Source organism: Tympanuchus pallidicinctus, unplaced genomic scaffold (genome assembly GCF_026119805.1).
Source record: "Tympanuchus pallidicinctus isolate F22 unplaced genomic scaffold, pur_lepc_1.0 scaffold21, whole genome shotgun sequence".
Taxonomy (NCBI): domain Eukaryota; kingdom Metazoa; phylum Chordata; class Aves; order Galliformes; family Phasianidae; genus Tympanuchus; species Tympanuchus pallidicinctus.
In genome coordinates, this window is record NW_026294733.1 from 11,233,170 (window position 1) to 11,254,922 (window position 21,753).

The 21,753-nt window shown below is 46.9% G+C and overlaps 1 long non-coding RNA gene across 2 annotated transcripts; it reads left to right on the forward strand.

Annotated features, from left to right (window-relative positions):
* The first annotated feature begins 5,989 nt into the window (after positions 1–5,989).
* Positions 5,990–21,490, forward strand: LOC128081585 (uncharacterized). 2 transcript variants are annotated; one of them, XR_008207271.1, is made up of 4 exons: positions 5,990–6,034; positions 18,549–18,613; positions 19,255–19,402; positions 19,903–21,490. It is a non-coding gene; the product is annotated as an uncharacterized LOC128081585 (long non-coding RNA). The 2 variants fall into 2 exon arrangements; XR_008207272.1 differs by having other exon boundaries at positions 19,255–19,362; positions 19,907–21,490.
* Positions 21,491–21,753: the final 263 nt, after the last annotated feature.

Below are 21,753 nucleotides of genomic sequence, written 5' to 3' on the forward strand. Positions count from 1 at the left end.
ACATGTTTATGCACATAAATGTGCACAAGCAGCCACATGTGTACACACACATCCACATGCAATGTGCACACTTGCTCCTTCCCCACCTGTGATGGACAGCAGTGCATTCCTGGCCAGAACAGAAAGCTGCAGGATTTTGCATCCCTGGAGCCTCCTGCACATCCCTCACTTTGTTCTTTCACATTCAGCCCTTGGCCTGCTGCCATCAAGCTGCAAATCTGGGAATGCATCAGCGAAAATGCTGGGTGGGTTGAGGATGGCCAGCTTTGCTTCCCAGAAATGTTATTGAGATATTATCTGACAACACTGCGAAAGAAGAATCCCACCCCTCCTGTGCGAATGGTGCGGTGGAAGTGTTTCTGAACCCATTATTAATTGCTCTCCATCATTAAGAAGGATCAAAGATAGGCCGAACCATTTGAAAATGTGTCTGGAGACATAGCCCATAAGCTCTGTCTCATAACAGACGTTTAATAGTTAGGTGATTAATATGAAAGTGCTTCTTCCTTCAAATATCAATATTAACTTGAACTTTGCCTTAAGTAGGCTTGAGCCTATATTTGAAAAAGTATATTGGTTAATGTGTTAAATAAAAATCAGTCATTCCACGCTGCAATCTTTCTGCTGCAATCTTTTTCTTTATCTCCTTCTCACTGCAGTCCCTCACGCCATGACTCCAGATCATTTTCTTTTCTGTGCACGGGTATACAAAAGGAACCATGAAGTCACTGCCACCTGCAGAGCTGAGTTCCCAGTTCTAGAGGCAGTGGGGCAACACAGTTGTGTGGGGCAGGGCCACGGCTGCAAATGTTTCATGTTAGGAAGAAGAGTGGAGTGAATAGAAAAAAGAGTTAGCTGTGCGTTGTTGGGAAGGAGAAGGCTGCATTTCTATGTTGACCATGAAAAAATATAGGTCTATCTGCATAGCTAAACATCTTCTTTTAATTTACCACAGATCTGTAGGTTTCCTATGAAAAGAGCAAACTTCAAGACTCCTTTTCAATGCAAGCACAGCCAACAGAAAGAGGTGCTGCAGAATGAGAAAAAGTGTTCCACCTCCCTGGATGCTTCCATGGTAAAAAAGGGAGGATGCCCACGTGTCAAACTCATATCTTCACTCTTCACTGCAAGGCAGTAGGTTCATGATGTCCTCCAAGTGTTCTCCAGTTGGGTACATGAAGTGCGGAGATGGCTGGGAGCATTTCCTGGAGTGGAGATTGTCTGGGAAAAGCTTTTCTTCTTACAGGAAACTGGGACAACGTAGAATCATAGTCGTAGAATCATTAAGGTTGGAAAAGATTGCTAAGATCCCCAGGTCCAGCCCCAGCCCACCCCCATCATTCCCACTGACCCTCAGTGGCACATCTCCACGTTTCTGGAACACCTCCAGGGATGATGACACCATCACTTCCCTGGGCAGCCTGTGCCAGTGCACCACCACACCTTCAAAGAAGAGATGCTTCCTAATATCCAATCTGAACCTCTCCTAGCACAAAATAAGGCCTTTCATCCTTATGGGAGAGTACAGCCAAGGGGACCTTGCAGGGGAGATGTTTGCAGAAGGAGTTAGAGCAGAGCTTCGGGCAGCTGGTGTCTGGTGGGGCAGGAGCTGCTATGACCCCTTTCAAATAATTTTTTTCCAGGTTTACTGATTAAAGTATACAGGGAGCAGCTGTCTCAAGGTTGGAGCCGCTTAGCATGGGCTGCCTGGAGTCTGCAAGGGCTGTGAATTCAAGGGGGCCAGGGCATTTGGGGACAAAACCAGACAGTCTGGCTACAAACCAGTCTGGTGACAATCATATGGGATCCTCAGAGCAGGAGAAGTCACACATCTGAAATGCAAAGGCAAAGATGCAAATCCATTGCCAGAGGAGTGCAAGATGGGTACAAAATGAATGACACCCATGCCTGGAGAGGGAACTCAACAGGTCTGAGTGCCTCTCCCCAAACAGGGATGGGCTGAGCCTTCCTATTTCTCATGGGGTCCAACATGGGCAGAGCTGGGAGAAGACCTCATCACGGGTCTTGGGTGGCACTAAGTGGGCACAGGAAAACAAAAGGCTTTGCCAGAGAGGGACTTCTGCAGGTAAAGTGCGACAAGGCACACAGGTGAGTCCTCCTGTCCCAGCCCAGAGCCCATTCAGTCTGGGGGCATGCAACAGATTGTCTGGAGGAGGAGAGGAACGTGCCCTGGGTGTGTTTTGCCTGGCATGTTTCTACCACAAGGATGAGCACGGTAGATGAACTGTGTCAATAATGCACCAACAGAGTATTTCCACCAGAAAATGGCATTTAAATGGCATTTTGTCGTAATAAAGAATTTCCATGGGAATACATTGATTTCAAGGAAATTCAATTTTGAGGAAGAGAAAAAAAAAGAAGACATTTTGTAAGCTTTGGAAGCTCAAGCACCTCTACCGCAGTAAATACATCATTTGTTATTCTGCAATTGACTTTATTTCTAAACTTATTCCACATCATGCAGTTACATAATTTGATTGAAGTAGTTAGCTGATATTCAGAGTTGACTTTTGGCAGCTTCTTCCAACATGGAACTGAGAAAAGCGCCAGGTATTTCTGGGGGAGTGTGCCACAGCCTTTGCTAAAGTGACACTTTCCTTATCAGATGAGCAGTGTAACAGGAGGTACTGAAGCCACCAGCCTTCCCAAGCCCTTTTCCTGAGCCCAAAGCATCCATGTTTGTTTCCTCAGAGCATAAGGCTGCAAAACACTTTGCTTTTGGTACAGCCCCGGTGAAGTCAGACCACTATGAATCCAGAATTCCCATCCAAGGAAAGCAAAGACTGCAGCTTTTAGTTACCTGAGTCCTGCTAGACTGGGAGAGAGGGCAGCCAGCATATCTTGGCCATCAGGATTAAAATAAGGGGATTATGGCACCTGCTCAAGTCTCTCTGAACTTCAAAGGCTCGTGGCATGTCACATCTTTAAACTTCTCCTAGAGTAATTAAGCAAAGCAACTTGAAATGAAAGACTTTTTGTCAGCCTGAGGAGCTCCCCTGGGGGCTTCCATGCCGCCAGAGAGGTTAACCTGGTTACAGCAGGAAGGTGGCTGTTGTGCACGATCCTCATGCAATCAGCCAGGACCAGGTTCCAGGTCCTGGAAGAGACCCTGAAGAAACCCATGAACCCAGATGAGTCTTTGTGCCTCCTCCTGCAAAGGGGCCTCACCGCAGAGCGGCATCTGCCTCGGGCTGATGGCTGGGGCCAGGGCTGTCAGGCTGATGGGTGGATGCTGCTGGAGCCCTGCAAAGTCACAGACATCTGTAATGTACCTCTGTGTGACCAGAGGCCATGTGCAGCAAGGGCAGTCCTGCTGAAAGACCCAGCAGCAGCCACTTGGGATGGATGCACTGCAGTGATTCGTCGCGAGCACATTTACAAAGCCTGGAGATGAGGATGGGCTTCACATTGTGTGTGACCCCATTCTTTCTTGTGGTGATGGGCAAGAAAGGATGGCACTGCCAGGACCTCCGAGACCTGCCGAGGAAGGCTCCTCAGGGCTCCAGCATCTAACACTGATGTTCAGAAAATAGCTTTTCTGGCTGATTTTGGATTTCAAGCCGTGTTTCAGCATTGCATCAGGTAGAAATGGCATCCTGCTGAGCCTTCTGTGAGTCACTGTGCCACCCACTTCTCCAGGGAAGGGAATGTTAGGTCTTTAACGAGCGAGCCGAGCACTGGAAATTGCTTGTGGAGTATTGATTGGTGCCCAGACTGCACGGAGAAGGGATTTTCAGTCATTATCTGGAAGATGTCAGGGCTGTAAGACTGAACATAAAACCAAACAAAAATAGAAATTATTCCTCTTGTTTTGTTTGGGGTTTTATTTTCTTTGCATCAAATTCTCAGTTAACACCTATGGGAGTGAAACCTGCTTGCTGCTGCAGAAGGGAGGAACAAAAACACCATGCTTTTCTTGCATCATGGCTGGAGAAGGGCTGGGGAGCAGAAAGAGCAGAGATATATTTATGCCATGCACTCCAAATGTATGGGAAGAGGGGGTTCTTCAGTCCCTGGCCCCATTAAGACCATACTGGTGTAACTGGTGCCCCAGGCAGTCTCTTGCAGCAGTGATTCAGAGCTGGTGGTTGGCTCACCAGCCCTATGTGGCTTGGCTCCCTCCAATTAAGCAAGGAAATGAAAGGAGCTGTGTGCAATTTCCAGCAGCTGGTAACTTCCTCGCTCTGCTCCCAGGATGGCTGGGTTCAGATCGATCCAGCCAGGAGCCTGTGCTGCATGGCTTCACCCATGGGGTCAGAGGAGGGAAGGGGCACTCGGTGCAGGAGGTTCCCAGGCATATCCCAGAGGGAAAAACCTTTCCTGCTCCCATTGGCACAGGTGAGCGTTGCCAACAAAGCATTTCCACCTCTGACTGGTGGTTTTGCTTGAAATGTGGTTCTTTTACAAAACCTTCCTGGTTTTCCCCCATAGCCTGTTCAAGTGTTGCATTTTATCCCAGAGGTTAATTATGTTTTGAGTGGCTGAGTTGGAAATAGGGAAGCAGAGGCCCATGATGGGGTCCTGATCTTCAAAAGAACCCCCAGAGAGTCACAAGGAACAGAAAATGCCCACTCCCATTTCCAGAAGCTGTGAGATCCCAGTGTTTCCTTCTCACCTGCACTATGGAAAAGCCAAGCAGCTTTCCCCTTTTCCCAACCCTCTCTGCTCCTATAGCCATCCTGCAGGGTTTGGGTCCCTCCATCCAGCCCTGCCTGAGTTACCCACCTTTACCAGTGATGGGTTATGCTTACATCCTGGTTTGCTGCTGTGGTTCCCATTTGTTTGTGGCATCTTGGGCTGGATGTTTCTCCCCATACACAGCTCAGCTTCCTGCAGGGATGACCTGGGGATGGCTCCTCGTGGCTCATCTCCCTGAGCCTCCATCCCCAAAGTCACATCCCCAGGCCAGCTCTGGCTTCTCCAGCATTTCCAGCTTTGCTGTGGAGTCACTGCCAGTGCAATATAATACCACTTTACTATAAAAAAAAATTAAATAAATACAGGATAAATGTACCGATTCCTCCCCGCGTGTGCACACACACAAACTCACACTCACCCGCACGATCGATCCCTGTTTAATTAAATACCAGCAATGACTGTCACGTGGGGGCAATTCTGCTGACTTAGGCACTTTGGGATTTTTATGCATCTATTTCTGCTTTGCTTTTCCATTAACTTATTTTTCCCTTTGTAATAAGGGGCTGTCAGTGTAATTTATACAGCGGAGCAGGAGGCACAGGCAGCCCGGGGAGCCATTCACAGCTTGCCAGGGATAAACACAATTACACATTTTTAAATGTCAGACTTCAGGAGGAGAAATGAAAAAGGTAAACTATATAAATCTTAGAGGGAGAACTGCTCTCTCTTTGAGGAGTGGCTTTCCAGCCAGCTGCTATGCCCCCATGTCCAGGCACGTGCATATCCCTCTGCTTATTTGAAGGGCTGCAATGACTTCATAGCAAGTAAGAGGATGCTCATCTCTCTCATATTCCCACTGAGTATTTGAAACAAAGCAGAAGAGCGTTGTGCACAGGTTCCCCCAGCCTGTCCCCTCCTCACCCAGTGCAGGACAGCTTGGGGAGAGCCTGGCTGTGCTCCCTGCTCATTTCACAATCAGCAGCTTTGATCTCGGATGCGATTAAAAGAGGATAGTTCAGATGGATTAAATGAGAGCCACTTACATAATCTGTTTAAAATTCCAGCAGAGCATATTCAAAGGGAAGGAGAGCACCACAAACTCCCACTTGTTTTGCAAGTTAGGTCGGAGTTTCATTACTGCTTTCCTACTCTCCGGGAGCTTAGGGCAGGTGACAGCAGCCACATCTCCCATGTGTGCCTACGAGAGAGATGAGAAAGCAAAGAGTGGAAACAGGGGGCTGAGAGTGCCCAGGTTCTGCCAATGAGCAGCTGTCTGAGCTCTATAAAAGCTGAGTGGCGGTGCAGTAGGGTTCAATACCTTGGGATGGTGCTTGTTGTTATGGTCTGGGATGCTGCTAGGTGGCTCTTGGTCAAGGTATGTCTCTTCCCCTTCACTTTGGGGGTGGAGCTGGGGCTGGAGGAGGTCAGAGTTTGGACCCTCTTGGGGTTGAAAAGTTTCCAAGGGGAAGAGATGAAAATCTTTAGATGCTGCTTGGACAGGGAGAAGCTGAAGCTCCTTGCTCTCTGTGTGCTTAGTGCAGGGACCTGTCTCAGCAGTATGCATGCTGAAGGGCTTGGGAAGCAGAGGATGGCAGTGCAGCCAGTAGGGCTGTAAACGTAGGCTTGTAGATCCCTTGCAAGATGCTTTGTGGATTGTATGGGCATTTTCCTGCTGGACTGGGAGGATGCTGCTGCCAAGCAGAGTAAGAAGAAAGGAAGTGGGCATCTTCTGATGCAGGGATTGGGAGGGGAGCTTGAATTATGAGTTGCGTGGCTGCTGCTGTTATAGGAATGGTGGGTGGCATGGAAGTGCAGATTGCCTCAGGGTGGGGATCCTGGAGATGGGGATAACTGGTAGGCTGGGGGATGGTAAGAGGTCAGATTTGGGGCTGGCAGGGATAACCCTGGGCAGGACTTGAAAAGGAGGAGCAGCTCAGTCCTTGTAGAATTGTTATTGGCCTTTGGGCCTCATTGATGTTGCAAAAGTAGAATAGGTGGCTGGCCAGCAGCTGTAAGAAGGAGGGAGCAGGGGAGATGGGGCTGAGTAATGGCATGAAGAGGCAGGATCCCTTTTAGAAAAGGCCACTGTAAGAGACTGGATTATAGGGAGAAGAAACCTCTCAGTAGATTTAGAGGAATGTTGTCGTATAGGAGAATTTGCAGTGGAAAGCTGGTTTGGAGAGCAGAGCATGTAGTAAATTAGTGGGTGAGATGACTTCTTGGCCTTTTTGTAGAGGGTATGAAACCTTTTTATAGGACTGCTGCTAGGAGTATCAAAAAGAGTGATCTTATACCTATCTGAACATGAAGGACATTGCTGTTGGACAGTGAAGACCTTGGGAGCATGAAGGTCTGGATCTCTGACCCGACTTTAGAAAACAAGAAGTTAAAGGCATTTTGGCTGCTGCTGTTATGCCATGGTTATATTCATCTAATGGGCTGCAATTGCTAGAGCAGCGTTGCTCCATTAAGGCTGTGCTGCTGTGTTCACAGTCTGCATGGCCCCTGTGTATTGGATGGACAGTGGAAAAAAATAATAGGGAATCTCCCATCAGCTGGCTGTAATCCATTCATTCAGCCTCTTTTGGAAGGGGCAGGAAGAGGGTGGCAACTTGTGCCCAGGTGCCTGGAAATGCTAAGCACACAGGACCAGAGCTGAGATAGCTCATGGTGTGCAAGTTATAATGGTGTCTCCTGGAGGAAATAGAGTTGGTCATCACTGACAGTGGGGTGGGGGGGTGGGGGGGGGAGGGAGGGAAATCATCTTGCAATTCAGTGCTGTCTGTGGAGTCATCTGTGTATTCCTGAACACCACTCCAGGCGTAAGCACCTCTCCAGCAGGATGCTTTTTACAAGTCTGCTGTTTGCCTTGCATAAGCCTTCTGAGCAATCTCCCTTGCTGTTTAGTTTAGGACCCTGCTAGGAAAGAAGAAAGTAATGCAGGATCACAGAACAGAGCAGTGTGTCACTAATGAACATGCAGAAGAGCGACTGCAACCAGAGAAAACAAAATGCTGGGCCCAGGCAGTGAAGGTTTCCGAAGTCTTTGCTTGAGTAGGAAACAAGGAATCTGTTTACAGAGCTAATGCAGGGATGAAAGGGAGAAAATGGAGTTACAGCTTTTTATGGTATGGCTCGAGGAAAAAGGAAGGGAAGCACTGCTGGCAGAAATAAAACTTGAAACGCAAGCAGCTGGTGCTACAGTCGTCATAGCTGGACATAAAGCAAATGGGACTACGGAGATGTTTGGATTTGGGCTTTCTGGCATCTAAGTAAACAGGGGGTTACTGTCAATAGCTCTGTCCATGAGCTTTGACTCTAACTACAATAAGCAAAGAGAGCATGAGAAAATTGTCTGAAAAGTAGAACTGGCTGAGTGGCCGGGGAAGCAGAGCTCAGACCTCAGCACCTGGAAGCAATAAGCTTGATCAGGGGAAGTCACTGTGTGCCTCATTGTGCTGCACCAGGGTGCAGAACTGTGTGCTCTTCCAAAGAGAGGAGAGGGAGCTGTCTGGGGATCCATTCAGGTCTTCTAGCAAAATGTTACATGTAAATAAGGCTGATCTCCACCTTGTGTACATCCAAGCATCCTCTGAAAGCTGTGCCCTTCTGCATACCTGCCAGGATGACTGACTTCTCAGGGCAAGTGCTCAATCTGATGCTGTTCTCTGCAACCCATGCTGCAGCTCCTCACGGTGCATTTCAAGGGCTTATGGACAACTCACCTTTGAACCTCAAGTTAATGTGCATTGCCCTGTATCTCCAGCTCTTCTTGGGTATGCTGAATCTCTATGTCTCAATGGTCTCCCTTGTTCTCTGTTTGAATGCTTGCACTGATAGTCTCAAAAGCTGCCAAACCTGGGAAACTGTCTCAAACTGATTAGCTTTCCCTGTCTGTTCCTTTATGGCCACCAGGTTCTCAAGGGCTGCTGAAAGTCAACAGATGTTTGCTGAAATGGGCTCCAGATCTGTTCCTACTCTTGTTATTCACAATCTGTTTAGGAACTGCTATAACCTAATACTTGCAACAGTGCTTGCAAGAGTAGTGGAGGGACGCTTGCACGTGCCATTGGATAGCATCATTTTCCTTATCAAAAAAATTCCTTTCTGTGCTTATTCCAAGCTCTAATCCTGTCCTCCCATGTGCATGCAGTCTTCCTATCTTCTTCAACAAGCACCCTGTGTATGGAAACGTTTGGGTCACCAACAGGAAACGGAACACATCCAACCGAATAATACCGGGCAGAGATGTGATTTAGTGAAGCCTCCTTCACGTCTTTCCTCTCTGACAATGAGTCATCTACAGCTCCTTTGCAAACCCAGCTTTCCAGCAAGCTTTGTGCTGCTGTTGTACTCCACTCTTCCCGAATATTATTCATGTGTGCGCATTTGCTTGCAAGGGCGTATTGAAAGATTGAGAAAAGCCACACTAAAATCAGCGCACATGGCATCATCTGCTGCTACTGCTTACCTTGCTGCTTCTAACAGCTGTGGTAATCAGTAAAAATGAGACACAAAGACTTGAATGTGAAAAAGTCCATAGTAGACTTTTTTTTTTTCTAAACAGCATCTGCATCAAATTGTTACAAAAATGAGTGTAACTTCAAAAAGAGAATTCCTACAGAATGCCTCTCTTTATTTGACCAAGAAATCTCAAGGGGCCTCTCCTAAGAAGCCTTCAAATATCTGCATTGGGCACTTAATAGTTATACATCCTCTCAGCTATCATACCAAAGTAATTTTGTTTTCTCCAAATTTCATCTTAATGGTGGTTTATAGCATATGTTCAGTGTTATTCATTAGCTCTGGGTAAATAAACCTAAAAATGAGGAAGAAACCCACGATAAATATGAACAGCAAAAGGCTGGTTTAAGGAAGATTCGAGGAGAAGCGAAGCAAGAGATTTTCTACTTTGGCCATTAGTGTGTTGTTTGGAAATCACTCAGCCATTCTTGTTTACTTTTCCTGGCAGAATTATGTGATTACAGTACATTACTATCCCAATTTACGGCAGCAAGGTGATAGCTGGAGGGTACTTAGATGGGGATTATGATCAGAAAGTTGATGCTACTTGTGGAAGGTGAGATTTTGCACGTGGTGAGGGCTGAGCTCTGGTGCTGTCATGTGGGTCCCCTTCCCTTGGGTGCTCACCCAACAGTATGAGGGTATCCATGGGTATGGCCAAGTGAGAAGGAGTCAAAAATCCCAAGTCACAGTGCTGGCAAAGTGAGTCCAAGAATAGTGCTGTGCAGACTGAGAAAGCAGCAGCCAAAACTGTAATTAGATTTGATGTGGTCCAGTGTCCTGCTGTGATGGAGATGACCCAAAGGCAGCTCTGGAGCAGTTGAGAGCTGCCAATGAGGTGCACTGCCTCTAGCCCCAAGCTTAGTGCTGCTCTCCTGGACATTGGCATAAAGAATTCAGAACACAGTGCAGGTAATACAAATAGTCAGTGTGGACTCGGGCAAAAAAATGGAGGAGGCAAAAGACAGGAAGATGTCTTTCTATGTTATTACTGTTGATGGGGAGACTGCAAAGGCATTCAGGGAGGACTTCTGAGTGAGGGAAGCAGTGGACCTAGCTCTGCAGGAGAGATTTTCACAGCTGGCAGCATGTACTTGGAGAAGCTGTAGGAGAAGCACGAAGGGAAGAGCTTGGACAGACCTAATGTTAGTATGCTGGTGTGAAATAGCCCAGCAGCAGTTCATTTTAGAGGTATTGCTTAAGCTTTAAGGATGAGACAAGCAAGCATGAGCTTGAGAGGGGGCAGAAGGAGGAGCAGTGCAAAGCACTGGTTGCCACAGCAGTACCCTTCTGGGCAGCAGGTCACAATTACCTGCCTATTTTGGAGCAGGAGGGGAGCAAAAGGGTTTGCTTGAGTCCTCTCCACACCTGTAGCAAAGAAGCTTCAGCTGTGCACCTGCCCTCGGGGTGGGTGAGACAGGCAGGGCCCGCCAACACCCACCCTTGCATAGGGTCTTCCACTGTGATGCAACCCAGCTCTTAAACTGGGAGACTGAGCTCTGTCCCATTGAGATATTTGCTCAGCCCTATGGTATGTGGATGGAAATGGAGCTAGGGTGTGAACCGTGGCAGTAGGCTCCCAGTTGTGCGCTGTAAAGAAATAACCTTTCCCATTCACTTCTTCACACGCAGAGACTCAAATTACCCTCAAAGAGCTTCTTCAATTTTCTTATCCTTCAGAGCTTCCCAGACCCAGGATCAGCGCAGGCAGTGAGTGAAATTGCTTGCAAATAGCTCATTTCCCAATAATTAAATCCATTGTTCTGTAACAATGCTGTGGATTTTTGAAGATATTATTATTTTTTAAATGATTACATGCAAACATATAATTTGATCTCTCCCATTTAAAAGCACATCAGGAGATCTTGTCAGCGAATTATTGTGGAAGAGAGAGTGGGAGAGGTAGGTTATTGCTGGAATACCATCTACTGCCTCGACAGAATTAATTTGTAGAAAGATGCAAAGTTAGAACACTAATTTGCAGTATTTATTCCCAGAGGTCAAAACATTACTGCAAAGAGTAGCTGTAATGTGGGATTTCAGAAAGTGCTCAGGCTTAGCAGGAGCAATCCCTTGGGCACCTGCAGCAGTGCACCTGCTCACCTATTGCAGAGCTATGAGGTGGGTTGTTCTGCTCTCGCCACGAAGCCCCTCAAGGAGAGTGTTTAATGCACAATTCTTTTTTTTTTTTTTTTTTTTAATTGCGTTTTCTTTCTGCCTGTATAGGGAAGCCAATCTGTCTTTCTGATCCCAGCGTAACAAAATCACTCTTAGCCATGAGAATGAAGGAGCGAGGCTGGGAAGTTGAAGACAGAAGAGAAAGGTGTGGGGACTGCTGGCTAATTAGCCAATATCATTAGGGAGGGGCACTGCATTTCAGTTAAGTAGTTCTTGAGCTCTGTGGAAGTCCAGGGAAATAATAAAATAAGGTTTTGTAAGCAATAACTTGCATTTAATCTCCTCTGAGTTCCAAAGCTTGTCTTTCCTTAGTTAAATTACCTCAAAATGCCAGCGGGTGGTAAAAGCTGGGGGTATCTACAGGCATATGATTTGTGACAAAATGTTGTTGATACTCGAAGAAAGTTTTATAATGAGATTAGGAAGCTGATAGGTGTTCTTGATTATCTCCCCAGGCTAATACTGGAAGAAATCTTTATGCACAGAATTAAGTGACACTGTATTTCTGAGGCTGGATGAGGAGCGAACGAAAGTCTAGAAGTAAAATTTGTGGTTTTAGCACAGTAAATCAAAGGGGCAGCCTGGCTTGGGAGGTGTGGTATCTCTTCATCTGCCTCTAACTCAATATTAATGTTTTTCTGAAATGTCTACCCCTCTACTGTAGCCAAGCCTTATGTTAAGGAGGGGACCTTAGGGCTCTGGGTTAACACTGAGCTGGACCATTATTTTCTCTTAGCATTTGAGTATATGCAGCCTTTCAGGAAAACAGAGGAATTTAACCTGACTGAATAGTTATGGAAAAGTGGTGGAAAGGGTTCTGTGCTCAAACCTCCTGCTGTCAGTGGCTGTTCTGACAACTGGTGCCACCAAGATGTGCCTCCACCTTCCTCCCTGCCCTTTGGGTAGTTGTGGGCTGAATTAACTCACGCTGAGCCTACTCTTCTCCAGATTTGGATGGCACATTTCCACCAGCCTTTCCCCATGGTTTGTAAGCAATGGGCTCCAACCACCTCAATAGCTTCTGCTGCTCTCTTCTTGGTTGCTGTCTGTTGCTCTTCAGCTGGGGGCCCAAAGCTGGAGGTAGCAGCCAAGTGTGGCCTCCCTGATGCTGGGCAGAGAGTACGGTGACTTCTCATGGTCTTCTGGTGATGTCCAGCCCAGCAAAGCCTGGGATGAGGCTCGTGTTACTCATGGCAAATGCTTCCTCTGTTCCCAGCTTTCACTGATGCCAGGTGTGGTGATGACCCATATGTGTAATTTCACACTTCACATTGTATGCTGGGGAATTCACTGGTCCCATCCCCAAATTCTTCAAGATCCCTCTGGAGGGGAGCTCTACTGTTTGTTATGTCAGTCATCCTCTCTAATTTTGTACTATCCACAGATTTGCTGAGGGTGCACTCTGTCTCATCACCCAGGTAGCTGATGAAGATATTGAACAATATCAGCCCCAGTATTGACCCCTGAGGCACTCTGCTTATTACTGGCTGCCAACCAGATGTTGAGCCATTGATTACCACACTTTGAGCCTGGCAGCCCAGCCAATTTTCAAGCCATCTAATAGTCCTTTCATCCAGCTTGTACTTCCCCAGCTTCCAAATGAGAATGCTGAGGGAGACAGCGTCAAAAGCTTGATCAACCTGGCTTCGTTGAATTAAGGCCAAGTCTGAGGTTATTAACTGAAACAGCAGACATGCCTACACAACCAAATGAAGGAGTGATTGCAGTGTCTGCTGCCGTAACCGTGCTGGCTCTAGGGCACAGTAACAATAGCATTAACATGGGTATTAGCTCCTGCTAACAAGCAAAGTAAAAGCTCCTGAGGAATTGCACTTACAAGGGCTGCTTTCTAGCAGAAGCTGAAGTCCACGCTCCTGCATCTTTGCTGTTCCTTTTCTGAGCCAGTTTGGTGGAGCAAGGATGGGCACGCTAGCGCATGCAGCAGCAGCATTTGGTTTTGCTGTATAATCACACCTAATAATTTTGTGCTGACAGAGCTGGCTTCTGAGAAGCACAAGGAAGCAATTAAAACCTATATTTGAAATCATTACACAAAGACAAGCCTGGCACCTTCTGCTGCGACAAGGCCCTTGAATACGTGAGCACATGAGTAGGGAGATGAAGAATTCAGATGAGAAAGTGAGGCATTTTGGTATTTATCCACTTGTTTGCGATTTCCACGTTCACATGCATTATGGATGCTGTGTCCGCCTATTCAGATGGAGTAGTGCTGCCAGATATATTATGGTGATAAACAAAGAAGAAAACATTTAATTGACCCAAAATGACTATTGCTGTTGGTGTCAAATGCATGAGAACAAAGCTGGTCAACTTGAATCAAAAATCCTCAGCTGGTAGAGACATTTTAGTAAGGACTTGAGACAGCTGCATAGAGCAATTTCTCTCACTAATGATTCTTAAATTAAGAAATTAACCCCCTTCCACAGGCATTTGGATTGTGCCGGAGTGGGAGACAGTAACAAAAATTGGACTGGAGTCCGTGGTAATCGCAACCACAGACGGTGCCAGCAATACTTATCTTTTTTGAGCCCCAGTGCTTGCAGGAATGAGGCACTCCAGGCTACCAGTTATGGTTCCTTTAGAGAAGGAGCAGTTCCCCAAGGAAATGGCGAGCCTTGTGTGCTACAATACGTCCATCAGGTGTGCTAGGCTCCTCGCCCAGAGGTTTTGCTTTGTGTTAGCACTGGGTTAAAGTCAGTCTTCAACAGCCCATCTCCTCTCATCGACAAGATCGAATCTCTGTTGCCAGAACACCTCTGAACCAGAAAACATTGCATAAGTCCTATGCCTACTGCTGGGTTTTAGGCATCAGTGTGGAGTGCTGCAGACAAAGGTCTGGTCTGGCTGCTCACCTGTCACTATTTTTGAGTAAAGCAGCCAAAGCTTGTGACTCAATTTGACCTCGTAGAGTGAGCTCCTGTTGGATCAGTTCATTGTAGCATCGTAGAGCTGGGGTATAATCCCACCAGCATTAGGGGCCCCGATGTGGGGTTTATTATGTTGTCATATTATGGCATTGCCAAGCTATTTGCTGCTGTGAATGGAGGAAGCTTCAGCTGGGTAAGCCTCTGATCAGCAGCAGGGCTCGGTGTGATGGCTCTGTGGATGAAGGACTCCATGATGCCTTGCCCTTCCCACGAGAAACTCCTGCAGTGCAGAGGGAGGTGTAGGAGACACGCTGGACCCTGGGATTCAAGTACTCACTAGTGGTCATGCTGCAGTCCCACTGACTGTTGTCTGTGCTTTGGTTTGCTTACCTTTAAGCGTGAGCATCTGATGACTGAGGTCAAGATGTTGCAATCTGACAGAGCTTCAAAGCTCTTGGGGAATCTGTAAACATTCACAGGTCTTGGACTGCATCCATAACTTTTTTTAAAGGCTTTTTTTTTTATTATTATTATTTTTTTACCACTTCATATTAGTGTTCTTTCTAAAGCTGTTCTGAAAGAATTAATGCCTGGAGATATTCTCTTTGGCTTTTGCTAAGTGTTCATCTCCTACCAACAAGAATGGGCTGCTTTTGCGCATGTGATCTTATAATGGATTGCTTTTGCCCCATTGTAAGAAACATCCTTGCCTTAAGAATTCACACTCATTCCCTCACCCTCCTGCAGGATCTTCTTCTATTTTCTGCAGCAATGTGCGTAACTGGCATTATTTCTTTCCTTCATGCCTCTTCCATGAGTTCTCACCTGTTCACTGATTTTAACAGTTCCGTCGTATTTGGAGAGTTTCAGAAAGAGCAAAAGTTCCCCAACCACAAAACCTTTGATATTTCCAGCCCTTCCCTCATTTCTATCTAGGTCAGCACCTGTTTGAGGTGTAATGCTCAGTGTGTGGTGAGCTGCTTTCTGGTCACCTGAAGCCCAGCACGTTATTTGCTGTGTGTGTAGACAGGACTGAGATGCTAAAATATATTAATTACTTCAAAAAGCTATGGCAGAAGTGTACAGATTTTCTTGTTTTGTAATTTCCTTTTTCACATCAGTGCTTACAGTGCCTTGCCTTGAAGTGCTAAGATAAGTTTAGTTATCTTTGGAGTCTCAGATCTATACTTCACAGTAATATTAAGATTGAACTATTTCCACTGAATAATGCTCACAGAGGTGCCTTTCTATAATCCATATTGCATGCAGGTATCATTTGAAACACTCTGAAAGGTGCTGACTATTTCTCTCTCACTTTTGCTGGGGACGGTGGCTCATTGCCTCTGCCTGCAAACATGCCTCCTCTCCACGCATGCAAGCTTTCCTCAGGTTGCATGGTGAAGTCAGGCTGATTAGTTCTCTCAGGAGTAGATAATGGCAAAATTATTGGAAGACAGGCTACTTCAGAGATGCCAGGGAAATGGCATAATAGAGGAACCACTAGGGCTTTAATTTATTTTCCACCTTATCCTGACAAATTTAGGAAAGAAGAGAGCTCGGTGCTTTGCATCCTTGTTTTCTGCATTGAGGAGCTCAGGATGGCTCTGAAGATCGCTTTGTCTGCTGAAAACAGATGTCTTGTGTTCTCTTAGACTTTGCAGCTCTGTACTCCCATAGGGTACAGTCCTGCTTTGCTTCTGTGCCTGCAAGACCATCACTAAACACAACAGACCACCCCCACAGAGATACCTTTGGAAGCCTCTTGGCTTTCTGCTCCTTTCCTCTCCTGTGCGTTGTTCCATTCACTTCTGGAGTCATCCTGTTTTTCCCATTTCTGAGACCTTTTCATCATCTTTCAGGTATGTACCACTGCTGTTCAGCTCACCCATGCAACCACAGGCTTTTGCTCAAAACTGCAGTCTCTTTTGAGTCTGGAGAGGTGAGCCTGTTTTGATTGACTCTCTTGACGTACCTCCCTTCAGTCGACATTGAAAGCCAGCTTTGCCTGCCTTCGTTTTATCTTTTTTTTTAATTCTGGATAGGAATGATATGTTGTCTTAAATCCTTGCTGACTGCTTAAAATTCTCCCACATCTTTGGAGTGTTTAATTATTCCCCTTCAGGAGCGGGTTTAAATTGACTGACTTCCTTTAAGGCTGTGATTTCACATGTAATGGCAGGGCTGCTTAAATTATTACAGGCTGGCTCCCTCCCTCATGCAGCTGACTGACCTGGGGAATGAAGCACTTCAAAACCAACACTTTCTTTCCCAGCTGTGTTAAATCCAACAGGCTCCCTCACCCCTGTGCCCATCCACGTGGTGCAGCAGGAGGGATGCAGAGCATCCGCTGGCATACAGTGGTGGCATGAAGCGTGGGTAGTATTTTGGTCTGGATTTTGTCTCAGTCTCCCGTTCTCTGGGGGGACTGCTGATGTTCATTAACAGCTAATTGGTGCTGGTGAGCTGTGACTCTTTACCCCATAGTTCTGCAGCTACTCCGGCAGTAGCAGCTGATTCTTAATTGCTAAGTCTGAGTGAAGCTGTGGGTTCACAGAGATTGCCCAAGCTCTGTTATCTGCCTTTGCCTGACAATTACACGTAGTTTTGATTAGTAAAATTTTGATGGGTTTTACTGTTCTGCTTCTTTGATGTTGTGAGAAAGCTTTAGCAGCGCTGCTGAGCCGCTCCCGTGAAGCATGCCAATGTTATTGAGGCATGAGAAAATGGGCTGGAGCTGCTCAAAGAGGCACTTTGCAAACCAGATTCTGTTCCTGACGGTCACCACCTGAAGGAGAAATGGTGGGTGGGAGAAGCAGGCAAATTTTTTCCATCAGCCATCTTGACCAGTAGCTCTCCCCATCCCTCGCTGTGCTATTCTTTGTCTGCTCCTCACCCTGTACTTCCTAACAATTGATCTGTCTGGGTTTTTCTTTGTGCACTGAGCTGGCATTTTCTAAGAGCTTGCTGTCACAGCCCCAGTGCAGTGATGTTTCTCAGGGGTGGTGGTCAGCCTACAGAACATTAGCAGGTGGGAGGCGCGGCTCCCTGTGTGCATTGCTTCCCTCTTCATTTCTGGTTCTTCTGTCTTATTTCTCAGGTCTGATGTTAGTGCAGAAGCTCTGAATCTTGTTCAAAGAGGGAGGTTTGCACTAAGTTTTCCACAAGACTGCTACCATCTTCTGTCCTACTCTTTTGGTGATGACACTGAGTCCCTGTGACTTCCTCATCCACAGTTACTGGCTCTTTTCCACTGCCTTTTCATGTGCTGCTGCCCAAGGCTCCTTCTGCTTTGGGTGAAGTTTGTCCCCCGTCTCCATCAATGCTCAGCATTCACCCGTGGGCCTGGGTGTCTCATGGCTGCAGCTGAGCTTCCCCTTGCACTGGGGCTCACTTGGGGTCAGGCCACTTCCCCAGCCAGCATGAATGGGAGGAGTGAAGCATCAGAAGTCGCAGCTTGATAGAAGCTGAGAATCTTGGACCTTATTTTGTTGTTAATGTCTCATCCTGATTTTCATGATTTTGCCTGTGCTGCTGTCACCTTACTACAGGGTCAGGGCACAGTCATGCCCTGTACAGCAGAAACCCTGGGACTAACTTAGCCCAGTTACTTAAATGTGAGAATTTGTTTCATGTCATGTTAAATTTGTAAAATCCAACTACAAGGTGCTAAGCCTTCTGAATTAGATGAGGGATTCTTTTGATAACCATGTTTTTTTTCTGTACGTTGTGAATTCTGTGAGCTGTTTTGTTTCACTACACCTTTTATGGCCAAAAACATCACAAAACTGGCTAGGCTAAGACCTGAGAGAAACCTGGATTCTCTCCAGCAAATGCCACTAGGGATTACTGGAATTCAAAGGATCCTGCTTGAAAGTGTCCTATAAGTAGTAGCTGTACTGAGAGTACAGATCTCTCAGATTGATCAAAGATCAAAGATCAACCATGATTTGGAGGAGCAGTAAATGAGGTGGAAGCTTTCTTACCTGCATCTCTAGCTGCAGCTTTCCTTGCTTGGCAAAGGTGCTCTGACCCCCTCTTTGCTTTACACCAGTGGCTGTCCTGCTTTGTTGGATTCTTCTACATGATCTCACTATCTCATGGTGTTTCTGACTCCTTGCCCCAAATAACTGGGGAGAGAACTTGGGACAGTCAGTGCCCCACTGCTCCTCAGGTTCTGCCTAGATGCAGAGCTGGGATTTGGCTTCAGGGAAAAGGACCAGGATGGCTCAAGATGAATCATAAGATAAGGATTGAGAATTTTTAAGAAATCATTTCTTTGACTTTTCTTTCCTCTTGCAGGAACTGTATGACTGGTCTTGTGAAATTCAGATGCCAACAATTGGCTTGGATGAGCAGCAGTGTAGGTGAGGAATTCCTTCTGTTTTCATGGTTAACTGGAGAGGAGGCACAGTGTTGTCTTCTACCTTCCTTGGCCTGGATCAGGTCTGTAAGGGGGAAACTCTGCAAGCTGCAAAAGGAAGAAGAATATTGCTGAGACAAATCTGATCCCCCTCATCTCTGGGGTAGAGGCCATTATTTGGAGAAAACATTAATAAACCTTTTCCCCAGTGCCAGCAACTTCCTCCTGTGATCCCTTTACTTTAGAGCTAACCTGACAGGAGATCCCAGAGACAGGAGTGCAGGAAAATCCTCACCCTGAGGAGATAACCTGTTTCCTTTCCAGCCAAAGCCAAGGAATACAATTGCTCTATCCTTCCTAATTGAAATGGAAAAAATGCTGCCATATCAGCCCATCAAAAATATTGCAAGCTTATCTCTTATTAATTTACATTTGGAGATGCACCCTGGAACGTGAATAAAAATCTGAATGAGATTGTTTGAGGTAATTCACAGGTTTTGATTTAAAATTTTACTTTTTTGTTTGGATTTGTTGTTGCTGGGCTGGGTGACACTTTGAAGATGATGCTTCAATTTAGTTTTTACAGATCCTCTGAGTGTGAAAATGAATGGAAACGAAGTGTAATGTTGCTGATCTGTGTTTCAGCTGAGACCAGAGAGTTTCTCCAATGTGAAACTGGGTTGGTAGCACATGGGATCTGAGGAGCTGCAGAGTGGAACTCCAGCTGGGCAGCTACTGATCCTAGAAGGGCAAGTCCTTGAGCATTAAATGAAGGAAGCCCCAAAATATGATGGTCGGTTGGCAAAGTCAAGGTGGTTTCCAGTGTCAGATGTGCTGCTGAGGAAGGATTGAGTGGGTCCATGCATGCTTTTGTCTATGTAATTGCAAGGCTTCAGCCTGACTTAGTCATCAGCAGTCCTGGCTTTGCAGCAGTGTGGAATACCTGGAGTCAATCTCTCCAGCCTTCAGTGCCACGGTGCTGGGTGTGGTTGCCCTTGGTTGGTGCAGGATGCAGTGTTGCGTTGTGTGATGGGGTGAGAGCAAATGGCCTTACGTTGTGCCAGGGGTGGTTCAGGTTGGATATCAGGGAGATTTTATTCACAAAAAGAGCAGCGAGAATTGGAATGGGCTGCCCAGAGAGGTGGTGGAGTCACCGTGCCTGGAGGTGTTCAATAACTGTGGAGATTGGGGACGTGGTTAGTTTTAGTGGTCATGGTGGGGCTGGGTTGGTGGTTGGAGATGGCGGTCTGATAAATTGTTTCCAACCTTAATGATGATCCCTTTGTCTTACAGGGAGAAGAGCAGGAAGACTGGTTCCTGGCTTGGTACTTCAAGATGTGGGGAGGAGTGGTTTTCTCATTGTTTCTTTTAAGCAGTACTCTATTTTTGTTCAAAACCCTCCTTTGCCTTGAGGAAGCTGTATGTCACCGGCTGCCCCTGATGCTGCTCGCTGATGAACCAGAACTGCGGGCGATGGAGATGAATCCAGGTCTGCTGGGATAATTGAGGTAGATAAGAGAATTGGAGCCTCCAGCTCAGTTGAAGAGTGAGAAGTGCTCGGTTGTGAGTTGGAGCCTGGAGGCACAGCATGCAGCCAGCCTGGGGAGCAAGAACCAGCTCGCTCAGCTGGATCCCGACAGCTCTTTCCATGCACACACCTCCTCAGACAGCGTTTGCTTTCCAACCGGCAGGGTGGGGAGGGAGAAAAAGGAAGCTGGAATGTGAGCTCCAAAGCGAGAACTCAAAAACAATGTAAGAACTCCCAGGAATGCGAGACGGGAGGGGAAAAATTACCTGTATTGTTTAAGACCTGTAACTCCATGACCAAGCAGGTCTGTGTGCTCAGATATTTCCTCCATCCATCTGCAGGAGCTGTGCTGTGCTGCGTGGTCACCTCCTGGAGGGGATTTGTGTGGATGCTGTGGGGTCACAGTGGGAGTGGGGGAAGCAGCAGCGTGCTTTTCATTTCTGTTGGCAGTTTTTGCTAAACACAGATTGCCATGTGCTGCGGCAAAGGCAACGTGGTAAAACAACTGAGACTGAATGTGTGGATCTGCTGCTTTTTTGGTTGGCAAGGGGAGGAACGTGCTGCGTCGCACCAAGCAGGAATGTGGACATCCTCATCTGTTCGTTGGTTTTTTGGATTTTTCCAGCCTGGCATAGCAAACTGTTGATGCCCATTGGGAACTGACAGTGACTGGATTCAGCAGGTACTGGGGCTCTCTGTGCTCCCCATCCCCAGCCAGTGTGATGCTCTGTGCACCCTGCTCTGCCTTCACTGCAGATGCAGCTCTGGCTCTTTTGCACTCACTGAGCACCCGTGGGTGTTATGTTGTGCACCCAAGGATAGGTGCAGCATGGTGTGGATCCTGAAGGCTGCTTCCCTTGCAGACAGAGCTGCTCCTTGCTCTCATGCCTTACTCTCTGCTAGGAGGTAAAATGGGAAGGGTTTAAGGTACCTCAAAGAGGAACTGCATGACCTGAGCTTCAAGCAGAGTTTGTATGAGATTTATTTCTAAAGGATAACTTGAAACATTTAGCAACGCTTTGTTTTATCTTCCACCTCGACACCAAATTGTCGTTGTGCAGTAATGGGGAGAAGCAATAAAGGCTTTCTGCATTTCCTGCTCCGCATGATGACCTGCAGCACCTTTCCTTGTGAAGATTTCTAATGCAAAGCTTTGTGGAGGACAGAGCCTGGCTTGAGTGTGAAATGCAAACCCAGACAATGTTAGATGCAGATCTGAGGTAGCAGAAGGGGGACAGGGTGCTGGAGTCCCGCAGTGCCCCTCAGTTTTGTGTGGGTGACAGCATGGACTGGGTGTGTGTAGGGAAGGGGAGGATGGATGTGGGCAGAGCAGCAGTGCTGGCAGCTGGAGTAGCTTCCCAGCAGGGCACGGGGTTTTGCAGCACTCACAGCTATTTCCCAGTGCCCTTCTGTGCTCTCACCACCTGGCTCTGGCACACGGCAGCTGCGGTGCAGCCCCTTTACAGCTGTTTGCATAAGACCTGCTCATCACTCTGTGCTCCTCTCCCTGCCCTTGCCACCGCAAAATAGCTCTCTGGGTGATGATGTGTGCCCATCTCCTCAGCTGTGTGGCTTTGTGCAGAGCTGCCAATGCTTTTTAGACAAGAAAAACTGCT